The 17569-nt window shown below is 36.4% G+C and overlaps 1 protein-coding gene across 2 annotated transcripts in view; it reads right to left on the minus strand.

The window, feature by feature from the left end:
• LOC134608777 (poly(rC)-binding protein 3-like) overlaps positions 1-17569 on the minus strand; it is a 1002469-nt gene that overhangs the window by 347870 nt on the left and 637030 nt on the right. For both annotated transcript variants that reach the window (XM_063451876.1, XM_063451872.1), the window contains exon 6: positions 3717-3751. The gene's annotated coding sequence lies outside the window, so the exon portion shown is untranslated. The remainder of the gene's footprint in view (positions 1-3716; positions 3752-17569) is intronic.

The following is a 17569-nucleotide window of genomic DNA, read 5'->3' on the forward strand; positions in this document are numbered from 1 at the left end:
CGTTATTTTAATTTACCTTGTTACAGCCCCCTCCAAGGCTTTCAAGCATACAACTGGTCCTATTGCTTTCTGGTTTGGTTAGCTTAGTGGAGCTAAACTCAAGAAGAAGCATTTGCCCAGAGGTGGCCTTGCAAAGACTTCTCATTGAGCTGCATTGGGAAGTCTGTGATTGGTCAGCCACAGAAAGTCTGAGTGGAGTTAGAAGGGGAGAGGTTTCAAAGACTGCTGACAAGAGATCAGCAGCTTTTACTGTTTTCACTGGCAACGTTTGGGGCATATCTACTAAGTGGTTATTTAATTATTTATTTTTTAATTGGGCCAGTGGATTGTACCTTTAAATGAAATATTCTAGATACATTTGTTATGCATCTTATATATTCATGCTTTAAAAAAAAACAAAACAAAAAAACACCACAATTTCCTTTTGTGGGTCATTTGTTTTGCTTTCTATTAGTAACCCCAAGCTGCAACTCCTAACATATACTTACAGATTGCTGGACGCAAATGACTGGAAATCGTGGGAGTTGGAGTAAGATGGTGCAGGGATTCACACTGTTTGAAGCAGCATAGCTATGTAAATAAAGCCTTTTGGCTTGTATTGGACTGTAACAATACATAGTATGCATACAATTACACAACGCATAACACAATTACAGGTGAATTGTGGTTAACAGTTAAAAAGTCAAATAACAAAAGATCATGTGGGTTGTCCCTATAAACAAAAGTGAAAGAGCAACAAAAAAAAAACAAAAAAACAGTTGAGTCTTTTCCCTTAACCCCTTAAGGACCAAATGTACATGTTTTAATCAAAATAAAAGGTAAACAAAACTTGGAATTTGACTACGTCTGTTGAACCGTAATTCACCTCTTTCATATTATGTGCACCCACACTTATTATATATCGTTTTATTCAGGAGAAACAGGGCTTTCATTTAACATAAAATATTTAGCTATGAAACATAATTTAATATGAATAAAAAAAAATTAAAAATTGAGAAATTAAGAAATGTTGTATTTTTTTTAGTTTTGCATGACATTTTAACTGTGAATGTCATAATACTGTTATGCATTTACTGCAATAAAATACACATATTTGTATTCAGTGCTGTCACACATGTAAAAACAGTACCCCCTATGTACAGGTTTTATGGTGTTTTGGAAAGTTACAGGGTCAAATATAGCATGTTAAATTTTTCAGTTTTTTCACATTGAAATTCCCCAGATTGGTTACTTTGCCTTTGAGACCGTATGGTAGCCTAGGAATGAGAATTACCCCATGATGGCATACCATTTACAATAGTAGACAACCCAAGGTATTGCAAATGGGGTATCTCCAGTCTTTTTTAGAAGCCACTTAGTTACAAACACTGGCCAAAGTTAGTGTTAATATTTGTGTGTGAAAAATGCAAAAACTAATTTGAACGCCAATTTTGTCCAGTGTTTGTGACTAAGTGTCTTCTAAAAATGACTGGACATACCCCATTTGCAATACCTTGGGTTGTCTACTTTTGCAAATGGTATGCCATCATAGGGGTAATTGGGTAATTCTCCTTCCTGGGTTACCAGAGAGTCTCAAAGGCAATGTAACCAATATGGCAAATTCCAATGTGAAAAAACTGAAACACAAGCCTTATATTTGACTCTGTAACTTTTGAAAACACTATAAAACCTGTACATGGGGGGTACTGTTATACTCGGGAGACTTTGCCGAACACAAATATTAGTGTTTCAAAACTGTAGAACGTATCACAACAATTATATTGTCAGTGTAAGTGCCGTTTGTGTGCAAAAAAACACATACAAAATGCAATTTTACTGATGATATCATTGTTGTAATACATTTTACTGTTTTGAAACACTGATATTTGTGTTCTGCAAAGTCTCCCGAGTAAAACAGTACCCCCCATGTACAGGTTTTAGGGTGTCTTTAAAAGTTACAGGGTTACATATAGTGCAAGCAAATTAAATTCTCTGGACTTTCTGCCTGGGTTATCAGGCAGGTTCCGCAAATGATAATTAATAAAATGACTTAATTATGTAAAAATATAACATAAATATATATGTAAAATTAAAAAATATATATATAAGTATGTATATATATATATATATATATATATATATATAATTTTTTTGCTATTTCTATTTATACATAGGTATATATATAGTGATATATTTATATATTTATTTTATATCATATATATAATTATAATTAAATCTATATATATATATATATATATATATATATTTAATTAATATCATTCTATGTGTATTTTGTCGTAATTTCTCTTTATTAGATTATTTATACAAATATACATAAAGTGAAACCTTGATTCTATTAAGAATCAAACATTGCGATATTCATACCATAGTCATAGATGGATATATTTTTTATTTTTTTCCCCCCTTTCCTTTATATTCTTATATCTAAACAGTTACATTACATTCAATTTTCTTGGCAGTTTACTCTTTGCATCAAGAGTCTAGATATTCTTATTTTACATACTTTATTTATCTTTTCTATGATTACGCCACATTCACACAGACTTCAACATACATTAAAACATAGATTGGGTTAACTCTTTTTTCATAAAGTTATTACATTGTTTTTCCTTCTTCCTTCTCTTTCCCTTTTCTTTTCTTTTTTTTTTTTTAATTTTCCATTCCCTTTCCCCCTTTTTTTTTTTTTTTTTTTTTTTAGCTTCCTATACGGTTCATATCTGCTATAAGGGTGTTATATATCTCTCTTGTTGAGTTTTTTTTTATAAGCATTATGCCAAATTACTCCTTTTTCCATCTCCAGTTGATCCAGAATTTGGCCCTTTAAAGGATGCATATTTGGAATATCTGTTTTTTTTCCATGATTTTGCAATCAGGAGATTAGTGGCCATGAAACAGTGGATGGCAAGTATTTCATTTTTTTGTCTAGTTTATTGTTATAGATATGTAATAAGGCTGTTTCTGGTGTAAAGTTTAGTAGAATATTACTTATCTCAGCTATTATTTTATATGTAAGCTCCCATATTGGTTGGATTCTAGGGCATCTATGTGTATTTTGATATTAATATATATATATATATATATTTTTATATATATATATATATATATATATATATATATATATATATATATATTTATATATATATATATCTATATATATATATATATATACATATTAATATTAAAATACACTTAGACAGTGTATGTGTATATATATATATACTTAGATCATATAGATCATATATAATATTGTATATGATCTAAGTATATATTATTTAATTTTAAACAGTTTTTAACTTTTATTTAACTTTATTACAGGCAGCAGGGGAACTACCTGTCATTCCAGGTACTTCCCCTGCTGGCACTGCTATGGACGGCTATTCCGTCCATGTGATCGTGAGGTCTTCGCAAGAAGCGCCGGATCAGACGCAAGGGGACTCCCTGGCATGCCTGTTAAGTCCCCCCATTGCGATCGCCGGTTAGAGAATTGACAGCGAGCAGGTAAGTGGGAAGGACGGCGTGGAGCAGGTAAGGGGTTAAGGAGCTATGCTTAAAAAAAAAATCCATTCAAATAAAACATTAGTGGAACCCAGCAGCACACTACTGCACTGGCAGCTGATTTATGTATAGTAGCAATTAATAAATGTTACAAAATCAAGTAAAATGTAGGTCAGTTGTTACATTCTAAAATGTAGTAAAAACAGGCCATAGCTGCCTACCTTTGGAGCTGCCCCCCAGGAACGCAGACAGAAAACTGTAAGGAAAAGGAAAAAAAAATCTAGATTAGTTTCAAGAGCAAGATATCAGAAATGAATTTAAATTTTAGAAAAATAAATGAAAATTTGTATTTAGCACTTTAGGCCATAGGAGATCTGGAATATGTATATTCAACAGTTTTGTTTGCTTTTAAGGAATTTTACCCTGTCCTCCTCTATATGAATTGTGGAACATGGTCAATGATATGGAAATGGATTTCTATGAAATTATGGTTAAATACTTTGACATTTTCTGGTCGAGGGTTTTATGTTTGGCTGAATACTCTTTAACCCCTTAAGGACCAAACTTCTGGAATAAAGGGGAATCATGACATGTCACACATGTCATGTGTCCTTAAGGGGTTAAAGGGAACCTATACTCTAAAAATTAACAATCATTTTTTGGGACTATAGAATCCCTTCTGTTTCTAAAAAAAAACAGTTTGCAGGTTTAAAATTAAAGGACCACTGCGCCAGACCAATTCATTGAGATGAAGTGGTTTGGGTGACAATACTGTTTCTTTACTCTTTACTGTAGTTTCTGAATTGCAGTAAATAATCGGTGATGTTTACAACAATTCTGGCAATGAGTAAGGTTTGGGGATAAGTGGGGGTTAGGGGCAGGCTATAGCATTAGTGTTCAGGTTGTATGGTCTTTAGGATTACAAGATCTTATGGTTAAGGGAAATGTATGTTGTATCTGCCTTCAAAATGTGGTGGACTGTAATGTCCATAATTCTCAGCCAGGCAGCCATGACCTAAATCCCCTTAAACTTAAATCATTTGCCTTAGCGGGGTACACAAAAAGTTTACTTTAAATTAAATGTACACATTTTATTTTAAAACCCTTTAAAATGTTGGCTCCTCCCCCAACTGTCAGTCATGCCTTTGGCATTAGATATGTGGGCCAGCAGCACACAGTATCTAAAGCCAGATAGTTAGTGACAGGGGGAACAGGATAATCCACCCCATCACTGTGCTTGGTGCTTAGAGAATACTTAAAAAAAAATATCTCTACCACATTCTGAGGCCCTATGTCATCCACCATTTAGATGTTTAGCCCCCTGGCACCCACCTGTAGGTATAAAAAAAAGGTATTTTCTCTGTGCTGCCACTCCACCTCTGCCGAGATCATAGAGATCGATGCTCTCAGCCAACCCAATGCTTAACCATCGGAGAGAATTAGGAGGCTAGTGCACATGCACGGCAAAACATCACACTGCACCAATCAGATTGTCTCTATGAGACAGCCAATAGAGGCATATAAATCCTGCAATGAAAAGACTGCTGTTCCCGTAGCAATGTTTCACTTCCAGGGTTAAAACAGGGTCATAACACCCAGGCCATTTCATTAATATAATTCTGTAGTTTCCCTTTATTCCTTTTTTTTCTGCTCAATTTAAGTTCTAGGATTCGGGCATGTCAGGGCAGCACTTATGTGAAAAATCTCTATTTAACTTACAGAAGGATTCTATTGAATGATTGGACTTTTGTCTGTGTCGTACAATGTCACAGTTACGGATGTATTTAATACAAGGGTTCAAGGAAGATAACCCCACCATTGCAGTTAATAGAAAGTATGCCTGTGTATAGTGTTCTATCGTCACATGGACATGAATGATCATTGCTCCGTTTGAGACCGTGAGCAGGTATGAGACTGACTTACTGAATCACAATCTAAAGGAGTGAAAGTGAAATCCCCCCAAATGTTCCCTGTATTAAATTCATCCAATTTAAAGCAAACTGGTCACTTGAGTTTGTAAAATCAGGGGAAATATTCCTCGCACGTTTGACTTACCAATTTAATGCTTACAGAAACATTGAACATTTGATTTTTTTATATTTATTTTAAGTCTTTGACTTTTTAAAAACAGTTATCAGCTGCTTCATTCTGAAAAGCATACAAGGTTGAATTGGCAGTTATTTCCAGCTGGAAAAGAGATTTCCCCATTAGAAACAGTCAGTTGGGTGAAAATTTGCTCCTGAACGATTTCCATTTATTTTTTTACATCAATGCAAACATACACAGTAATAATTCTAAAACGTGTGCAATGAGAAAACAGCTGCTGCTGCTGCCATCCTTACTCTTGAGTCAATGGGGACTTCAATTTGATGATCTTAAGGAAAATAAAATCTGTTGGGCAAATAATCAATTTGCCAATTGAGATCAGAATTAACTTTGCACATGTAAGTTGTATAGTGCTTGATTTACAGTAAACATCCAGAGTGTAGAGTGTTGCTTTGCAGCTGACAATTCCCTAAGTTTTTGGTCCTAGAACTCAGTGCTTAGTGAAATGACTACAAGACAGTTTTAAAGTTAACAGAAGGAAGATCTTATGGTGTAGAGAGCTTTTTTTCTGGAAGCGGTTTTTAGAGACTGGATTGAATGATGAAAGATTTGGCATACATTCAAGAAATGTATTGTATGCTGGATGAATACAACAAATTAGAAAATGAACACTGTGACTGAACGTAACTAGAGGAAAAGCTCACATTAACTCATCACAATACTAACTTGATGATCAAGGTAGACTGATTGATCAAACTGTTGCTGATTGGTGGTATTAGTCAACAGCGTGTATTTATTTTATATTATTGCCTTTTTTATGTTAATCAAACACATTATTTTAATTGGCATGGTTTTTTAAATAGAAAGTTAATTGCACGCTAAAATTTAAACCAAAAATTAGGCTCCAAACAAGTTTCTGTTTTTACTTAAGGAATGAAAAAAAAAAACAGGTTCCATAACGTTTCTTATGATGATTGAAAGAAAGTGCAAAAACATTTTCTAATTACTTTCCGTTAACTCCCGTTCTGTGTTTTCTCTTCTGGGTGAAGATATATTGTGTGAAGCTAAAACTGGGAACACATTTTATGAAGTTGATTGCTAATTTAACACCGACAATCATATTCAAATGAGGAAGAGTTTCCTGGTGGTCAGTGGTGTATCTTGGTTTTGTGCTGCCCTAGGCCTCACGTGGGTGTCACAATGTTGGGAAACTTGCATAAAAGGCTAGTGTAGCTCCATTAAAATTGAGTTCCTGTTTTACCCTCAACATAGAGTCTCATCTCATGTTTGGGGGAATAGGCTGTATCTACCCAGGGGATTGCTATATCACTATACTCCCCTGGGATTAGAATCACTAGCTCTTTTAAGAGCTGTTTCTGCTATGCTCTCTGGAGTAGGAGAGGTCCACCCACTGGAAGCTGGATCCTGGTCTTGGGTCCAGGGTGGGTGGAGGATGGCGAGTTCCCAGCCAAGCTGTAACGCTGGACGTGGGGACTGCAGTGCTGATGGTGTCTGGTGGAGTGCTTGGAGACGTTGGTGAGCAGTAGGAGCATCCGTCGGCGGAGGTACCCAACTGGGGTAAGGAAGCTCCCTTACATGGTTGAACAGACATAAATAGCTCAAATTCTAGGTTTTGTTTTGGTCAGAACTTGGACAAGTGCCTCCACCCTTAAGGGGTTAAGGTACTGGGAAACCAATCCAACTTGTATTTAAAGTTAGATTTCTAAACAGTTTGATTAAATAAATAAAACCATGTATATTACTAAGTTATTGCAGGCTGTATATTTTCTTGTTCTATGCAGGGCAAATTATGGACCACCGAAGAGACATTAAGTGGCCATGTTTCTTGATATCAGGATAGTTAATCCTCAGTGCCACCTGAGTGGAACCACTGAGAGTTACAGCCAAACACATGTTAAAATCCAATCAGAGAATATACTGAGCTGCCTTTATATTTTGTTCTAGATTTTTGTTCTAGATATTCAGAGCTTATATCAGATGAACATTACTTTCTGTAAAAAAGCTATTAATGAATGAACAAAGTTATCAATGAATGAACAAATTAATGAATGTATTCAACTGGTAATATACACATAAGGTTTCTCTGCTCTTGTGAAAAAAATGTGGGGGTTATAATTTATTGTTTAAGCTACCCATTGCCTGTTACACAAATCAAGTAGAAACATGGACTTACAATAATTAATATCTCTTCATTATGTCAATGACTAATTGCACTTTACATGTTACTTATTTTTTTATTAACTGCATAAGAATAAGTATTTGAAGTAACAGATCATATTTAATATGTAGTATGTAAAAATGTAGAATTTATTTATACTATAAATATCATATTGAAATTCAAAACTATTATGAGTAAAAATATGTGAGTGAAACAAGCACATTAACAAGCTATTCCAGACAATGGTATTGCTCTCAATAGTCAACAAAACTGGAGAATGGGAGATAGACTTCTGCACATTGACTTTAATCAGTCGGATTATTCTGTGGATCATCCTCCAGCAATTCAAAAGAGTATGATGGGTAGAATAAGACATACCAGGAAGCAGCATGATTAAAATTGTAATCCTAGCAAATATAACAGATGGTCAACCTACAATCACTACTCACCGAGAAGTAAACAAATGCTAAAACAGGGAGTATTGGTGTTACCACCTGCTCGGTTCAGTATTTTTTAAAATTAATATAATTTCCAGTACGTGGCCTATATATTTCCTTGTTTTAACTTATATTTAAGTTTTGTGTGATAGCATAGGATTCACCAAGCTGTTTGCTTTGAATCTGTCAGTTTATATTACATTTAAAAGCCATTACGTAGTACTAAATCCTATGTTATTTAAAATGTGTTATGGTTTGAAATAGTGCCCAAGACGTTTTGTTTGGTTTATTGGGTATATAAGGAATACTACATTAAATTTAGCTACATAAGAATGATGGGGGTTTGATTGCAGGGCTGATAATTGTTTTAGCAATTAATCTTAAATATAGAATGAGCCAGTGCAAATCTGCCATCCAGTGGTAAAGAGTAAAACTTTACAGGAAATATCACAAGAAAATCTGGTGTAGTAACATTTTAAGTGTAGATCCAAAGTAATGGTTGATTAGAAATACCTATCAGAATCAAGTTGTAAGTTGTGATTTTAAGTTTTCGGACCAAAAAGCTGGCTATTTAAATTTGAACACAATGTTGAACTCAGGAATAAATGTCATCCATTACAGCTGAATAGATTCCGGTATATTATTTCACAAATGCACACAGGTGACCTTTTATCCTTCAGCCACTACTTTCTGAATCCACAGTTTACAACACAGTGGACTTGTGCACGGCGGGATTTTTTAGTTCGCCCAAATAATTTTTCCTGAAATTGTATTCATCATCACTGACGCTTATTTATGTGATGGTTTCCCTTGGCCGAATTAGGGAATACATTAGGGAAATGGTGAGAAAAGGCACCTATTGGTGTGCTCTAATGCAAAATGGTTATAAAATATCCTTACCACAAAAGTTCAAGCTTGATAAAGTGCATATGTGAAAAGAAGTGCTTCCAAAAGACAAAATTGCCTCTCACAATTCCAAATGCTAAATCTATGACAAAAAGAAAATGTCTTTGGCACAAAATAAGAATAATATTTATGCAGTTGGACACATGCTCACACAAGAGCAGTTGAAGGCACAAATCTAAAATACTTAGCACAGTAGGATAACACAAGTCTAGTAGAACGATCTACAAAAAATACATAAGAAAACACATAGTGCTCACTGTATTTATAAAACATACATAAAAACAGGTGGAATAAAACTCACACAGAAAAGAGTTGTATCAGGCTCTATAGAAGAGGCTCCAGGGTGCCTGTACAGGCTCCGAGGGAGATGTAGAACAGATCGATGGTTCAACCGGTAAATTCAAAGTAAAATTTATATTTGTATGTAAGGGACAAATTAAAAGTAGCGAGCAATGCCTACAGAGATGTGAAATACAATAAGATGTATGGAAAAGCAAAAATAAACAATAAAAAAATAATTTAAATATAAAAGTCCCAAATGATAGCAGCAGACGCGTTTCGACCCTATGTATAAAAAAAGGGTGCACACAGTAACAGTAAGGTGAAAGTGAGCTCTTACACTTAGGTGAAGGAATCCCTTAACCTTCACAACACAGAACATGCAAAACAAACAAAATATAAGTGGAGCTTCAGTTTACCTTTTTAGACAGTAATATTGTGTAAGTAGACAAGATGCTATTATAATAATCTGCAAACAATAAACAAGCAAATCTTAGTGCAGATGTGTTTTACAGAAATACATAGAAGTAAATAATAGATGATGGTAAACGCCTCTGGATCTTCTAAGGGAGATCCCACACCTTCTTTTTGTCTCCTCCTGGTCTCCTCCACTTTGAACCAATTTGGTAGAAATAGAGAAGGGCAGCTCCAAGGAAGGTTTCAACAAAATTTTTATTGTATATAAAAAAGAAATATAATCAATATAAAATAATAATTCAAAGATGGATAAAATATATATCTATGTAGAATCAGTCCAAAACGTGTTTCGCCAGTAGCTGGCTTCCTCAGTTGGTCTAATGTACCTTGTTTCCTCGTGTTCTTTTATGTGTGTCTTAATTTTAAAATTGCCGGCATCTGCTGGACAGGAAGTTCGTTGTGTGGAACGCACGTGAGGTCTGTTGAAACGCACGCTCAGTCATACGTGCGTGCGTCAATCACGTGATTTGACTATTTGTCTCCCTTATTCTTCGTGGAACGCAGCGCGTGCGTTCCACAGTCATCAATTGTAGAAGTCGGCTGTTCCACTTTCCTTTTCTTCGTGGAGCGCATAACATGCGTTCCACAACCGGATTAGATAAATGTTCAACATAAAGTCTTTGAGTGTATTGTCCATTAGGTCTCAACGGACCCAGATATAGATAAATAATAAAAAAGGGGAACATAATAAAATCATTAATAAAATACAAAAAATACATATAAAAATACTTTGAAATATAAGAGATGATCATAGTGAAAAATATGTAAACAAACTATTATAATCATATAAGAAGGTTTGGATGAGAATGGGTAAAAATCCAGACGGGTAGAGAGGAGATATTGATATAAAATAGAAAACTATAAAATTCTCAATTTGAATTATGGTGGAAAGCTGGGAGAAAAGGGAGGACTTCCAAAAGGATAAGGGATATTCATGATAAAAAATGACATAATTCGAAGTCTAAATTTAATCCATGGGGGACCATAGTATTAAAATTATAAATAAAAGTCATTTCTTCTATGCCAATTTTTTTAATAAAATCTCCACCCCTCCAATTATTTTTAACCCATTTAAGTGCACAAAACATAAGACCTTGTGGATTTTGATGGTGGTGGTGCTTAAAATGTTGAGAAACGCTATGTGTTTCAACTCCTTTTTTGATATTTCTCACATGTTCGGAAATTCTAACGTGAAGACATCTAATTGTCCTCCCTATGTACATTTTTTTTACATGGACAAATTAATAAATAAATAATATTCTTAGAGAAACAGGTCAATAGATCTTTTATTATAAACTCTTTATTAGTAATTTCATTTGTATTCTTTATATGTCTTTTATTATTTGATGTTTCCCTACATGCAAGGCACGTTCCGCACCCAAAAAAGCCTTTACTCTTCGTCAGGAAATTGTCATTTCTATTCTGTTGGTGTTTTAAATTACTGTTCACTAAAAAATTCTTAATGTTCTTGCATCCCCTATGTACTATTTTAGGTCTCTCTGGTAATATCTCTTTAAGAATTGGGTCATCTTGCAATAGATGCCAATACTTGTTAATGGCATACCGTACCTTTTTCTTGTTAGCAGAAAAATTGCAAATAAAAGGAATATTTAATGTGTTATCTTCTCTCCTTGTTTCTTTTCTTTTTATAAGTTAATAAATCTTTTCGTTCTAATCCTTTTACTTCATCTATACTCTTTTGTAGATTATCCTCTTTATACCCTTTTTCTAAAAACTGTTTCTTAATTATCTGAGTTTGTCCTAAAAAGTCATAGTCTTTTGTGCAATTCCTTTTCAACCTCATGAACTGGCTCTTAGGTGCATTTGTGAGCCACGGAGCATGCTGACAACTAGTTAGATCAATGTACCCATTACAGTCTACTTCTTTGAAATAGTTTTTTGTGCAAATATTTCCTTCTTCTATAAAAACAGTGAGGTCCAGAAAATTAATTTCTTTTTTGCTTTGGATAGAGGTGAGGCTGATCCCCCAGTCATTGCAATTTAAAAAACTTAAAAATTGACTAGACTCAAATCGTCAAATAAAAAAGATGTCGTCAATGTAACGGCGATAGGTGACCAAGTTCGCAAAAAATTCACTATGTAGAATAAATACCTCTTCCCAATACGCCATAAAAAGATTTGCGTAACTGGGTGCGAACTTGGTCCCCATCGTCGTTCCATTGATTTGCAAATAAAAACTATCTTTAAACCAAAAAAAGTTATTAGTCAAAATTAAAAATATACCTTCTTTGATAAAATTAATTTGTTCTTGTTTAAAATTGGATTTTTCTAAAAAATATTGCACTGCCTCTATTCCCTGTGTGTGTGGAATTATACTATAGAGGGAACTTACATCGCAAGTGACCAATGTGTAATTATCTTCCCATTTGACGTTGCCTAAAATTTGCAGGATGTGTATTGTGTCTTTTAAATACGTGGGGTTCTTGATCACCACCGGTTGGAGTAGGACATCTATGTATTCCGATACCCTCGATGATATGCTCTCTACCCCAGAAATTATGGGTCTGCCTGGAGGGTTGGTCAAATGTTTGTGCATCTTTGGCAAACAATAAAACACTGGGATCTGGGGATGTGGAATGTTCAAATATTTTGCTTCTGCATCTGTTAGGATGTTTTTATGTAACCCTTCATTTATGAAATCTTCAAACTTAGTTCCAATTTCCTGACTAGGGTTAAATGCTAGTTTTTTATATGTTTTTACATCTGACAAAAGTCTTTCAGCTTCCCCCACGTATTTCTCTTTAGATAAAACCACCACTCCTCCCCCCTTGTCTGCAGGTTTTATAATTAAGTTTTCATTCTCTTGTAACTTCTTTAAAGTTTTGGCCTCTGCATGTGTGAGATTTTTCTGATATTTATTTGTATTTTTAATTTTTTTTAACCTCTTTCATGACCATAGTTTCAAAAGTTTTGATCTCACTTGAGATCATATGCTTAGGGAAGAATTTTGATTTGTCTTTGAGGTTGCTCTGAATATACGGGGAGATAGTGTTGGTTTCTACAGAATCTTTTTTCAGACATAATTGCCTAGTGAAGCGGTTAAGGTCTATAAAAAATTCAAACGGTTTGAAGTCAGCAGTCGGAGCAAACTTCAATCCTTTTTTTAAAATCCTAAGCTCATCCAGACCCAATTCTTTGTCTGAAAGATTGAATATACCCTTATTATCTATATCCGTCCTCGTTTCTCTCTGTTGAGGTTCCTTTCGTCTTCTAATTCTCCCTCTTCCCACGATCTTCTCCTTTTGCCCGGTGAGTCCCACTCTCGTGATTCCTGGAGTTGTTTGCATCTGGGTTGGGCTGGGCTCTTGCGAAAAGGAGAAGATTGAGGGGAGGTATTACTATGTTCTAGAACTTGAAAGCGGTTATAGCTTGTAATATTGTGGTCCCTATCTATGGACGGCTTACGTCTCTCTAAACGGAATCCCTGTTTGTTTCGTGGGGGATTTCTATTCTGAAAATTACTTGATGGGTTCACAACCGCTCTACTGTAGCTCCTAACATTCTCCTCCTTTCTTCCCTCTTGTCTGGATGTATTAGGTTTGTGAGTAATAGTCCGAACATTGTGGTTTTCGACTCTGCTGGGGTCTTCCTCAATGCTGACTTGTCTCTTCTCCATGATCAAATACGCCGAAATTTGTAACAGGTGAGTTCCGGATGTGAGGTCACTTCCAGGTTTGTTCCTATACGTCACCAGTCCGCATCCCGGAAGTGGCACAGTGTAAAAACATCATATTCGGTATAGAGAGTCCCAAAGTGTGGGCAGATAGTAAAAGGTCCATATTGATTAAGGGAAAAGGATACATTTAAATAAGCAGAAGGAATATGTTTAACATCTTAATTAAACAGCCATAAAAATACATAGTACATAGTATAGATCAAGAATCTTATCCTAAAGAGGTGGACTTTCAATATGTACTCAAGAAAAAACATTAAAAGGAAATCATCAAACAACCCTTATGATGACTTTTTCTTGATGATTTCCTTTTAATGTTTTTCTTGAGTATATAATGATTTCCTTTCAGTGTTTTTCTTGAGTATATATTGAAAATCCACCTCTTTAGGATAAGATTTTTGATCTATACTATGTATTTTTATGGCTGTTTAATTAAGATTTTACACATAATCCTTCTGCTTATCTAATTGTATATTTTCCCCTTAATAAATATGGATCAATATGATGATGTATCAGAACAAATGGGAAATGACAGCACACCCGGAACTCGCCTGTTACGAATTTCGGCGATACAAGGGATATTTTATCACAAGTCAGCATTGAGGAAGACCACTGAGAGGGTCGAAACACTTTTATATTTGTATTTACATTTATTTTATTTTAATCTTTATATAGCGCCAGCAAAATCCGTAGCTCTGTTCAATGGTTGGACTAACAGACACGTAATTGTAACCATACAAATGGATATACATGAACAGAGGGGTTGAGGGCCCTGCTCAATGAGCTTACATGCTAGAGGGAGTGAAGTACAATAAACAAATAATGTGTTTCTTTCTCTGGCTCTGCCTCTTCTCCTCAACCCCCCTCTCTTGGCATTCTCCAAGGTTCTGTCCTTGGTCCCCTATTGTTCTCCGTTTACACTGCCTCCCTTGGTAAACTCATCAGCTCCTTTGGCGTCCATTATCATTTATATGCAGATGACACACAAATCTACCTGTCCTCTCCTGATCTCTCTTCGCCCATCTTGACTCGTGTCTCTGACTGCCTCTCCTTGATTTCCAACTGGATGGCTGCTCACTTCCTTAAACTTAACCTGTCCAAAACAGAACTTCTGGTCTTTCCTCCCTCAAGTGTTGCTACTCCCATCTCTGTCTACCTCCAAGTCAAAGGTCCCACCATTACCTCTAGCTCGCAGGCTCGCTGCCTAGGTGTTCTCTTTGACTCTGACTTTACCTTCACCCCTCATGTCCAGTCGATCGCCAAATCCTGCCGCTTCCATCTCAAAAACATAGCTCGCATCTGCCCCTATTTAACACCGGATGCAGCTAAGGTGCTGGTCCATGCCGTTGTTTATTCTCTCCATCACTACTGCAATCCCCTTCTCAATGGTCTTACGTGTTCCCAGATTGCACTGCTGCAATCTATAATGAATGCGTGGCGAGGTTCATTTTCCTGTCCGCCCGCACCTCCCACGCCTCCCCCAACTGACAGTCCCTACATTGGCTTCCAGTTAGATATAGGGCTCAATTTAAGATTCTGGTGCTTGCTTACCAGTCCCTACATAATGCTGCTCCAACCTACCTATCCTCCCTAGTACACAAGTATGTCCCATCGAGGACCCTGCGCTCTGCCGAAGACCTACGTCTATCCTCTGTCTGTACTCCCACATTTGATGCTCGCCTCCAAGACTTCTCCAGTGCTGCACCTTTTCTGTGGAACTCCCTTCTCTTCTCCATTAGACTTTCATCCAGTCTCCACTCCTTCAAAAAATCTTTGAAAACACACTTCTTCAGGAAAGCATATCATTTAAACTGTTAGCAGGTTTTGATTCCCTACTTCCCCCTCCCCATGACTCCTCTCCTGCAACTGTCAAAAATAAACTAAGTTCTCAGTATACTTTTCTACCAACCTATTTCATTACCCCTACTTATACCCTTTGCTTGTTTTTGTGGTGCCATACATCTTATTGAATTCCAGATCTCCGTTGGCACTGCCCACTACTTTTAATTTATCCCTTATATATGTTCCAATAAATTTTACTTTGAATTTACCGGTTTGACCATCGATCTCTTCTACATCTACCTCGTAGCCTGTACAGGCACCCTGGAGCCTCTTCTATAGAGCCTGACACTGCTCTTTGCTGTGTGAGTTTTACTCCACCTGTTTTTATGTATGTTTTATATACACAGTAAGAACTATGTGTATTGTTACGATTGCCTCCGGTCTAGCAGGAGGTTGGATCGCTTGGATGTCTTGGTTCCCGAAGTCAGAGAGGCGAACGATGCTCCAGTCGGTAGAAACCTGCAAGTGTAGAATCTCCCACTAGCTATAGCAAAGCTAGGATTCCCGGATCCCTACAACACGAGTCGAGGCTAGGAGTTGAGGGTAAAACGAACTAACTTTACTGGCACATAAGCATGGCAATTTATGCAAGTCCCCAGGTCCAAGGACAGCCCCCTGTGGACCTGGTGGGATACAGGTACAGTACAACAAGTTAACCAATCAGAAGACATTGTATCATTTGAACTTGCTACCGCCCAGCTTGGAGATAATGAATCCAACGGTTACAGTAATACAATTATCTCCAAGCGCCCAAAACCCACGTTTATTTCACATACATAAAACAGCTTAAAAATACATAACTCTAACAGTTTAACCCCTTAAGGACCAAACTTTTGGAATAAAAATGAATCATGACATGTCACACATGTCATGTGTCCTTAAGGGGTTAATAACTAATTCGGTACTTTCACCACTCATTTTATAGCTCCAGTCCGTGTGCACTAGTTCACCGATTAGCGACTCAAACTCACGAACCCGCTGCTGTATTTTGTCAAGGGAAAGTCTGTTAGTGTATTTGGGTCGCAAGCTGAAAATGGCGGCCATGTTTTTAGGTGCAACCATAGGCAGCGGGATCTCAGCGTCAACTCGTGGAACTAATAACGGCCAGAGTTGTGCCCGAATCCCCGCTCTCTGGCTGGATGTCGTCTATGTTCGAGATACGAATTTAGCCCACCGTGAAGGGGCACTTAACCTGCGGTTAACCGCAACATTCCACATTCTAATTGAGGCCACACGCCAGATTGAAGGTGGTCCCTGTTCGTGGATATATACTGGGGCCGTCAATTAGCCTGCGGTTAACCGCAAACCGCACTCCCTGGGAGATCAATTGGTGGCACACGCTCTCAGCCGGGTGGTCGACCGTTCGGTAGTTTGAGAGGTGACCGGGGTTAAGTGGCGGCACACGCTAGGAGCCGGGTGGTCGGTTGTTCGTTTGACGAACTGGGGTAAATATAGTCCATTCGGGAGAGGGTGCAGCATTCAAGTACCGAAGTCATGATATACAAAATAGTCAATATAATCCTGGTTGGTAACAGTTTTGTAACATGTTTTCTTATGTATTTTTTGTAGCTCGTTCTATTAGACTTGTGTTCATCTTACTGTGCTAAGTATTTTTTGTGTGATCCTTTTTGGGGTGTATTATCCTTTGATTTACCTCGATTCATTATTATAGGTGTATAAGCGGAAACACACCTAATTATACACCTCTTTACTTTTATTCCTTTTATGAAAAGCACCAACACACTTTGTTTTACCTTTTTTTGAAGGCACAAATATGTTACCTTAAAATACCCTTAAAGGGACACTATAGTCACCAGAACAGCAGCAGTGGCAAGGTGACTGCAGTCTCTATGGTCCAGGAAGAGGTACTAAATCTCTAAAGGCTGTGCCACAACTGCTGACATTGAAATGAGAAACACAACACAATATTCCCTGAATTTTATCTTGGCATTAGAATGTTGCATTAATGATGGTTGGTTTATATTATTATTAAAATATATTGAAATATGAACGTACATTGTGTAAAGTAAAACAACTTTATTAAGCCCCAATAGGTGTTTGTGTTAAAAAATTAGTTGCTGCTTGGTGGATTTACCAGTACTATAACATTATTGTCACTACACTACAGAGAACACTGTACAATGTTTGTATTACTTATTTTTAATATATACACAGGACTAAATTAACTTATAAGGTCAGATTTATGCTGCCATC

The sequence above is a fragment of the Pelobates fuscus genome, chromosome 4 (genome assembly GCF_036172605.1).
Source record: "Pelobates fuscus isolate aPelFus1 chromosome 4, aPelFus1.pri, whole genome shotgun sequence".
NCBI lineage: Eukaryota > Metazoa > Chordata > Amphibia > Anura > Pelobatidae > Pelobates > Pelobates fuscus.